Consider the following 8,197-nt stretch of genomic DNA (forward strand, 5'->3'; position numbering starts at 1 on the left):
CAACTTTCATGTGGTAAATTATCATGTCGACTTTCATAAAAAGCCAAAAATCAAGCTAATCCCATTACATACAAATGCCAAAACAAGCCAATCCCTAGGAACCCCAACACACTATGTGACTAGATCTTCCTGGCGTGCAGTCTGGGACTGTGCTGGGCCCACTGTGATTCCCTGACTCAAAAAAAAAAAAAAAAAAAAGAAGCAGCAAACAAGCTACAAGCCAGAAACTAGCCAACAAGCAACTCACAAGCCAATTAAGCCAAAAACAAGCCCAATTTCTGCATTTTTTTGTGCGGGTTTGGCATGTCTGCATCCAAGCTGTGGATGTATTCCAGAGACTTGACTCAAGCCAGCAGTTTATTCCATCACTGCTACAAGCCAGAACCAAGAACTTTGCAATTACTGTATGTATTTGATTCTTTTAACCAGTTTTAACTCTCAGCTTTCTTTCTTTCTATTTATGAATAAACCTTTAGATTTTAGATACTAAAGGATTGGCACCAGCGTGATTTTGGGGTAAGATCTAAGTTATATATTGACCTGGGTGTGTGGCTGGTCCTTTGGGATCAGAAGAAGCTATTATTTGATGAGACTGGTTGTAAAGAACCACTCATCTCTGAATCCAGTGGTTTTGGTGGTGATATAAGAACTGAGGAAACTGCCTTTATGTCCTCTTGTTAGCCAGTGTGGGGAACCAGGAGTTTATGTTTGTGGCTGGTTTGGTAAAGCCTATGGGGGATCAGCCACCAGTCTTGGGGTGTCTCTGCCTTATTTCTCAGCAGTTCGTCCAGAATTTGACATCCTCACTTATAACCCACTGAGGCCCGGTTACAGTGGGGGATGAACATGCGAACACAAAGACACACAATAACTCCTCGCTTAACGCAGTAGTTCTGTTCCTGGAAAATGCTACTTTAAGCAAAACGATGTTAAGCGAATCCAATTTCCCCATAAGAGGTGGGGGCGGGGGTAGGTTCCAGGGAAATGTTGCCAGACAAAAGACATTCTACATATCTATATATGCACGTAACCAGTATAAGTTTTAAACAATTGAATAGTGTACACAGCAATGCTGATTGCGAAGCTTGTTTGAGGTGCTGGAGTCAGAAGGTGGGATATTTCCCAGAGAATTCCTTGCTGCTAAATGATGAACTAGCACTCGGCTGAGCCTGCAAGGGTTAACACATTGTTGTTAATGTAGCCTCACCCTCTACAAGGCAGCAAGGATGGAGGAAGGAGACACAATAGACACATGGCAGCGGTTGGGGGTGGGGAGCTGCATGTCTGTGTGAGACAAAGACACACACCGTGTGTGTGTGAGAGAGAGACAGACAGACACAGAGACAGAGACGTGCATTGCCCCTTTAAGTACGCTGACCCCACTCTAACTACACTGCTTTTTTAAGTAGATCAGTAAGTTGAGACAGCAGCTGGTGCCAGCAAGCTCCCTCCGTCCTGAGCCCTGTCGTGTCCCCCCACCCGCTCTGTGGAGATGGGGTACAGGAGCGGGGGGAGGTGTACACCCTGACATCAGCACCCCTCTTCCCCCACCAACTGCATAGCAAGCTGCCAAACAAGGTTATAAGGGAGCATTGCACAACTTTAAACCAGTATGTTCTCTAATAAATCACCAATGAAACAAAGTTAACCGGGGACGGTAAGTGAGGAGTTACTGTACCCTTCACTTGAACGGAGACGGGCTGGCTCTTTTCAGATGCGGTTTCTTGCCCAGATACCCCCCTCCAGTATGCACAACTGTAGGCCCCAGTGGTGGCCAGCTGAGCTGTGAGATGGAGCTGGCCTTCCCTGTAGAGATCAGGGGGTGTTTCGAAGAGCCGCTCCCCACTTTGGTCGAAGAACCGGTACCCTGTCAGTTCTGCAGCCCTGGGAGCCGAGCACCTGAGTGTCAGACGCTCCCCCTCAAAGAACTCCGGGTGAGGGGGGTGCAGAGAGAGTGTGGGGGCTGATAGGGGAGCTGCAATGGAAACACAGAGGTTAGTGCAGAGGCGGAGACCACCGGGGAGTGAGGGGGAGAGGAAATGCGGGAGGAAACCCCGACACAGACCTCCCCCATCCCCCTGCCCTTTCCTCCCACCTCCACACGAGGAAATATCCCAGGGCAGATACAGCACCTCTGGGTATATTAAAGTCCCTTTACCTGTAGGTGACACCAGGCTGGGGAAAATCTGGAGAGAGGCTGAAAAAGAGAAGCGAGGGAGTGAGAATTCTGGGAAAGAAAGAAAGAAAGAAAAGGAGAGCGATTGGAAAGAAAGTCTCTCACCCAGCACAGTCAGAAGGAAAGTCAATTCCATGCTAAGCTGGTTTCTCTGCTGCTGAAATTTGAGTTCTCTGCTCAGCCACCGGCGTCGTGGCCTGCCTGGGGCCGTACCAAGCACTTCCCGTCTGCCAGCTGCACAAAGCCCCCTCTGGCAGATTTCCGGGGCTCAGCCCGGGCACACACCAGGCTCCTGGGCCAGGCTACTGCACTTGCCTGGGGCTCTAGGGATATTTCTTCCCATACCTCTGCTTTTCTCTGGGAAATGGGAAGAATAATACTTGCCTGCCTGCCATATGGGATTATTGTATAAGGATTCAATTGAGATCTGTGGGGCCAGGAACATTACATTTTTAAACCTAACCAGTGTCCCTTACGTGACTTGCCACAAGATGTCAGAACATATTAGTATTAGAGCTGGAAATGTCTCTCAGCCTGGATCCCCATTCTGCTCCTCTACCCTCCAGACCGCTCCCTCTCCTAGCTAATGACTGAGACGATGGAGAATAAGATTGTTCATTGGCATATCTTGTATGTCCAGCCTGACCAAAATAAATGTGGGTTTTTCTCTAAAGTCCAGATGTAGTTAGAAAAGCGGCTCTGCAAAAACATCACCACAGTCACAGGCCTCCACTTGCTCTGTTTCAGGTCAAATCTGTTCATTTTATGGGTACAAACATGTTTTTGCTCTTAATGGTGCAAGAACCAATATCAGTCAAGGAACACAAGCTCTATTCTGTTTGGCCTCAGACAACAACAGAAGTGTTGAATGCATTACAGCTGAAGATGAAAGAAGCAGAAAGAACCTAATTTCGCTTTCAGGGTTACGCAAGGGCAGGAATTAAGCAAATTAACTGATCCAATTTAATCTGGAGTCAGAGGAAGAGGAACTATGGGAAAGCAACATTTAAATAGTAAATAAAGTATTTAAATATTAAGTAAACGTAAAGTTACAAAGTATTATGTTAATCTGTGAGCATGAGATAAGAGGAGATAAATGAAGATGAACTAAAATGAATTAAAAAACAAAGGTTCGTTTTAAACCACATTCTAACTGCCATGCCATTGTTCTGTGATCTTATCTGAGATTTACATTAGACACATAGTTCCTGGCAAAGACATCTAAACTTTCACATAATGCTGGGAAATACAGAGATCTGTGTGGTTACAAAAGTAAAATCCACAGTTTTAGTGCACAATAAAAATATTAACTACAAACATGAGCTCATGAAAACCAGTAAAGAGACTGGCAACTATTACTAGAACAAATAGAAGAATGCAGTTGATGACCAAGGGGGTTGCGTTGCACATGGGTTTCTTTTTCTAAAGAAAAACAGAACCAGAAAAGAGAAGTCCCCCCAGAAAAGAGAAGTCCCCCAAATTGTGCTGAGACCAGGAACAGGGAACCAGCTGCAGCACAGAGGCATGGCGCAAGCGGCCAGGGATGAGAGCAGGGTTGGTTTTGTTCAACGGAACTGGCTCTGGTGTTGGGCCTGTCACGAAGTCAACAGTAAAGTCAGTAGCTCAGCCAGAGGCTAGGGGCTAGTAGAGGAGCAGGTGGGCGAGGTTCTGTGGCCTGTGAGGAGCAGTAGGTCAGACTAGATGATCATGATGGTCCCTCTGGTGGAGGGTCACAGGGCTCCTTCTGCAGTAGAGGTAGCTGTGCCGTTCCCTTTGACCTCACCGTGAAGCCAACGTCTCTGCTAGATCTGCCTGGGAACCAGGCGTATTGACCAGTGGTAGATTTGGCTATCTCAATTTTACTTCCCCTTCTGAAACGAAAACCAAGAGTTTCAAAATGCCCCGTGAAATACGATTATGAGAAGAACTCATCAGCTATGCCAAGAAGGTCACCACAAGGACCCAGCCTGACCTCTGCTGCGACACAGAATTCCGAAAGCCGATCTTTCAGAGAAACATCCTATCTTGATTTTAACATTGCTGGGACAGAGAACCCACCACAGACTTTGGGATGTGGTTCCAACGCTCAATTCCCCTCACCGTTGAAAATTTGCACCTGATTTCCAGGCTGAATTTGTAAAGCGTCAACTTCCAGCCATTGGATCATGTTAGATCTTCGTAGGCTGATGGAAGAACCCTCAATTATCCAATTTCTCTTCCCCCCATAGGCACTGATAAATTGTGATCAAGTCACCCCATAATCTTCTCTTTCTTTATCTCAATAGATCAAGCTCCTGGAGTCTCTCACTCTAGGCAGGTTTCCTACTCCTTGAATCTTTCTCATAGCTCTTCTCTGTCCCTTCTTCAATTTATCAACATCCTCCTGTGAATCTACAGGGTCCATAATTCAAGATTTCGAGGCTTTTCTGACCATCTAGTGCGACCTCCCGTTTAACTCAGAGCTGGGCACAGGATTTCGGTAGCGGTCGAACCAGTGAGTTGAGGGAAATGTCATGTTTTGATGAAATCAGAACAGTTTTGGGCCCAAAAGGGACCCAGATATCTCAGATGGCATCATCACTTGAAGATTACCTGTTCTGTTCATTCCCTCTGAAGCACCTGGCATTGGCCACTGTTGGAAGAGGATATTGGGCTATATGGACCTTTGGTTTGACCCAGCAAGGCATTCCTATGTTCTTATGACCTCTCAGCCGGAACAGGGACAGAAGATTTTGTTCTGAGTTTGATCTTTAAAAACTTTTCCGTATAGAAAGATTTCTGCTGCAACAACTTGCTCCAAAATGAAAAATCAAAGTGATCAGTTTTAAAAGGGTCCAAACGGATCATCATCAACATGCTTATTTTGGGGCAGGTTTGTTTTGTGACATTTTGCCAAAATTGATACTTTTTTCTAAATATTTCAGTTTTGACAAAACCAGCATGTGCGGAGGAAAATTTTCCAACAAGCTTTAGCCTGTGCTGCAAACACGTGTTTTTGATTTGCCGATCACCCTCCTTCAATGAGTCAGCCAGTCCCCCTGCCCTGGGGCCAGGTCAGAGCCATTGCCCTGACCAGAGCCAATGCCACCTACAGAGGAAAGTCCCCGTGTCCCATTCCCCTGAGCAAACCATCCCCCCATCCAGGGGCCAGATCAGAGTTGAAACAGACTCGGATGAGGGCCCGAGCTTTGCAGCTGAAAACATCTGCCCAATCCAGATCTCACTTAGGTTCCACTACGGATGGGTCAGACGTCCGGTGGGTCAGCATTGTCCTGGGGCTGAGTGAGCTGGTAGGTCCACCAGGCTCCACGGCATGGAGCATTTTAAGTTCCTTGGTCGGGGCGGGGAGGTTTTTGCAACCGTTTCTGGCTGAGTCACAGTGAGCAGTGTGGTTGGGTGAGGAGCCACCCGGCTTCCTTCCTGTTCTTAGGGACCACAGAGGACAAACCTGACAGAGGCTACAGCTAATGTGAGGAGCATGTCAACCACAGGAAAGCAGCCCAGGCGAGAAGAGCGACTGGCCCGAAACAAGGGCATGTGCTGTCTGTGGTAGAATGAGCAAGGAGTAGCCTGCAGTAACCAAGAGAATACGTTCCTTTCTAAGGGCTTCTGAGAACCCAGGAGTCCGGGCTCTTTCCCCTCTCCTATTCTCTCTCCGTCCTCTTCTTTTCTTCCCACGCCCCCAGCTTTCACATTAACCACAAACTCTCATCTCTGGAGGGAAGAAGCCGGGAAGGTTGCAATGGCAGGATCTGAGTGACCCCAGAGGTTCTAGCGTAACAGGGTTGCACCATCCAGGAGCTGGAAAGGAATGTGAGCAGAACAGCTCAGCCCCACTTATAAACCATCACAACCTCCCCCATGGGAGGCAGGATTCATGAGCTTCATGTGACTGGTGGGCAAACTGAGGCACGGGGCGGGGCAGGTGATCAGACACTGGAATTTTTTTCCTACTTTGGATCCCCATCCTGGGATTTTCCTTGAATTTCATAAATGGCAAACCCGCGAAGCTGGTCCCTAGCCTGTGTCTGTCCTAGCCTGCTTGTGATCACAGCTGTAGTGGAGCAGGTCAGCCAGGGTCAGCATTTGGCTGGGAGACCTCCCTGGGTGGTGAAGGGGGTGAAACTGATACAATGGGGGCGCTGTGCTGCAAGGAGCGGGGTGGGGGTCTCAGTAGGGGGTGCTCTCCCCTGTGAATCAGTGCTGACCGCAATGCCCCCTCTTCTCTTCTCTTCTCTTCTCTTCTCTTCTCTTCTCTTCTCTTCCCCTCAGCAGTGCCTGGTCAGCAGGGGAAGAGAAGAGGAGATGGGGGAGCAAAACACACGGCTAGTTGCCCAATGGGCACAGCACTCAGAAGAATGAGGTCGGGGGGATGAGGGTTCCCAGCCAGGTTTCCCCCCCACCCCTGTTTGACAGACAGACATTCCCCAAGGGGGACATGGAGGTGCCCATCTGGATGGTGCCCGGATGGGATCCTTCACCCAGCTTCCAGTACCCAGTCCCGGCAGGTGCCCACTCCGGCGCCCCAACTACCAACAGCTGTCGTCGTCGGTTGCCCCTGTTCAGAGGCTCTTGACTGTCCCTGTGAACTCTGAACCCCAATACTGCAGCCACCCCAGGTCACAGTCACGACAGGACGTCCCCTCTCCTCTAGCCACTGAACCCCATCATATCCCTCTAGGCGGTCAGCCCCTCTAGCGGGGGGCAGCAGGTACAAACACACATACACACACAGCAGGGCTCATCCTCTCCTGCAGGGGCAGCAGTGACACACACACACACACACACACACACACACACCCCTACCTCACTCCTCTAACAGGAGCCCTGCTTCAAGACCTCACCCACGGGAATTCCTTGTGGTTCTCTGTTCATCACAACGTCAGCTCAGAACAAGCTGCCAGGCTTAGGGGGGCTCCGCGGGCCAAGTCCTCGCAACTGCACCCTAAGGCTCGGCGACCCGCCGTGGGCCAGAGGCTCCGTCCATTGGGAAAAAGGCCCAAGACCACTGAAAACCAGGCGGTTCATTTACAAACCCTTCCTTTGCCTGTTAGCTTCCTGGAGAATCCAGTTTGTGCTAATAGACGAGAACCACTCCAGGGGGGTGTCTTCAAAGGGGCTGATAACCAGAGCAACTACATTATCATCCCCTAGTGTGAGCAGACCCCTGATATTAGAGGTTTTGTCTTATCCAGGCAACTCTACACCTGCTCCGAAAAATAAGTGTCCCAATTTTTCACACTTGCTATCTGGTCACCCTACCATCCCCCTCCCCCGAGGAGTTACAGACACGTTCCGTACGAGGAGAGATTAAAAACACTGGGACAGTTCAGCTTGGAAAAGAGATGACTAAGGGGGGATATGCTAGAGGTCTATAAAATCATGACTGGTGGAGATCAGTGGTTTTCAACTGTTTTTCTTTTGCAGACCCCCAAAAAATTCCAAAGGGAGGTGTGGATGATTTATTTATGGATGATTATTATGCAGGGCTGCCCAGAGGGGGGGCCAGTGGGGCAATTTGCCCCAGGCCCCGGGCCTCGCAGAGGCCCCCACGAGAGTTTTTCAGGGCCCCTGGAACGGGATCCTTCACTTCCTCCGGGGGCCCCGGAAAACTCTTGCGGGGCCCAAGCCCCCGAAGCTTCTTCCGCTCCGGGTCTTCGGCGGCAATTCGGCGGAGGGTCCTTCCACTCCGGGACACGCCGCCGAAGTGCCCCGAAGACCTGCAGCTAGGGATCCTTCTGCCCGGGACCCACCGCCAAAGTGCCCAGGCCCCCTGAATCCTCTGGGTGGCCCTGTTATTATGGGGTAAAAATTGGGGCCAGGACAGACAGGAGAGTGGGGCGGGGACAGACAGGAGAGTGGGGCGGGGACAGATCGGGGGGGACAGACAGGAGAGAGGGGTAATACCTCGCTGGGTACGTCTACACTGCCAATGGCAGTAGGTCTCAGAGCCTGGAACTGGGTCTGCACTACAGGGCTAGAAATAGCAGTGTAGACGGTCCCAGTCAGGCTTGCCGACCC

At 49.8% G+C, this 8,197-nt stretch overlaps 1 long non-coding RNA gene across 1 annotated transcript; it reads right to left on the reverse strand.

Moving 5' to 3' along the window:
- Positions 1-1,678: 1,678 nt before the first annotated feature.
- LOC135975220 (uncharacterized) lies at positions 1,679-2,371 on the reverse strand. The gene is made up of 3 exons (XR_010592150.1): positions 2,282-2,371; positions 2,159-2,197; positions 1,679-1,975 (listed from the first exon to the last, which is right to left on the reverse strand). It is a non-coding gene; the product is annotated as an uncharacterized LOC135975220 (long non-coding RNA).
- Positions 2,372-8,197: the final 5,826 nt, after the last annotated feature.

The sequence above is a fragment of the Chrysemys picta genome, chromosome 13 (genome assembly GCF_011386835.1).
Source record: "Chrysemys picta bellii isolate R12L10 chromosome 13, ASM1138683v2, whole genome shotgun sequence".
Taxonomy (NCBI): domain Eukaryota; kingdom Metazoa; phylum Chordata; order Testudines; family Emydidae; genus Chrysemys; species Chrysemys picta.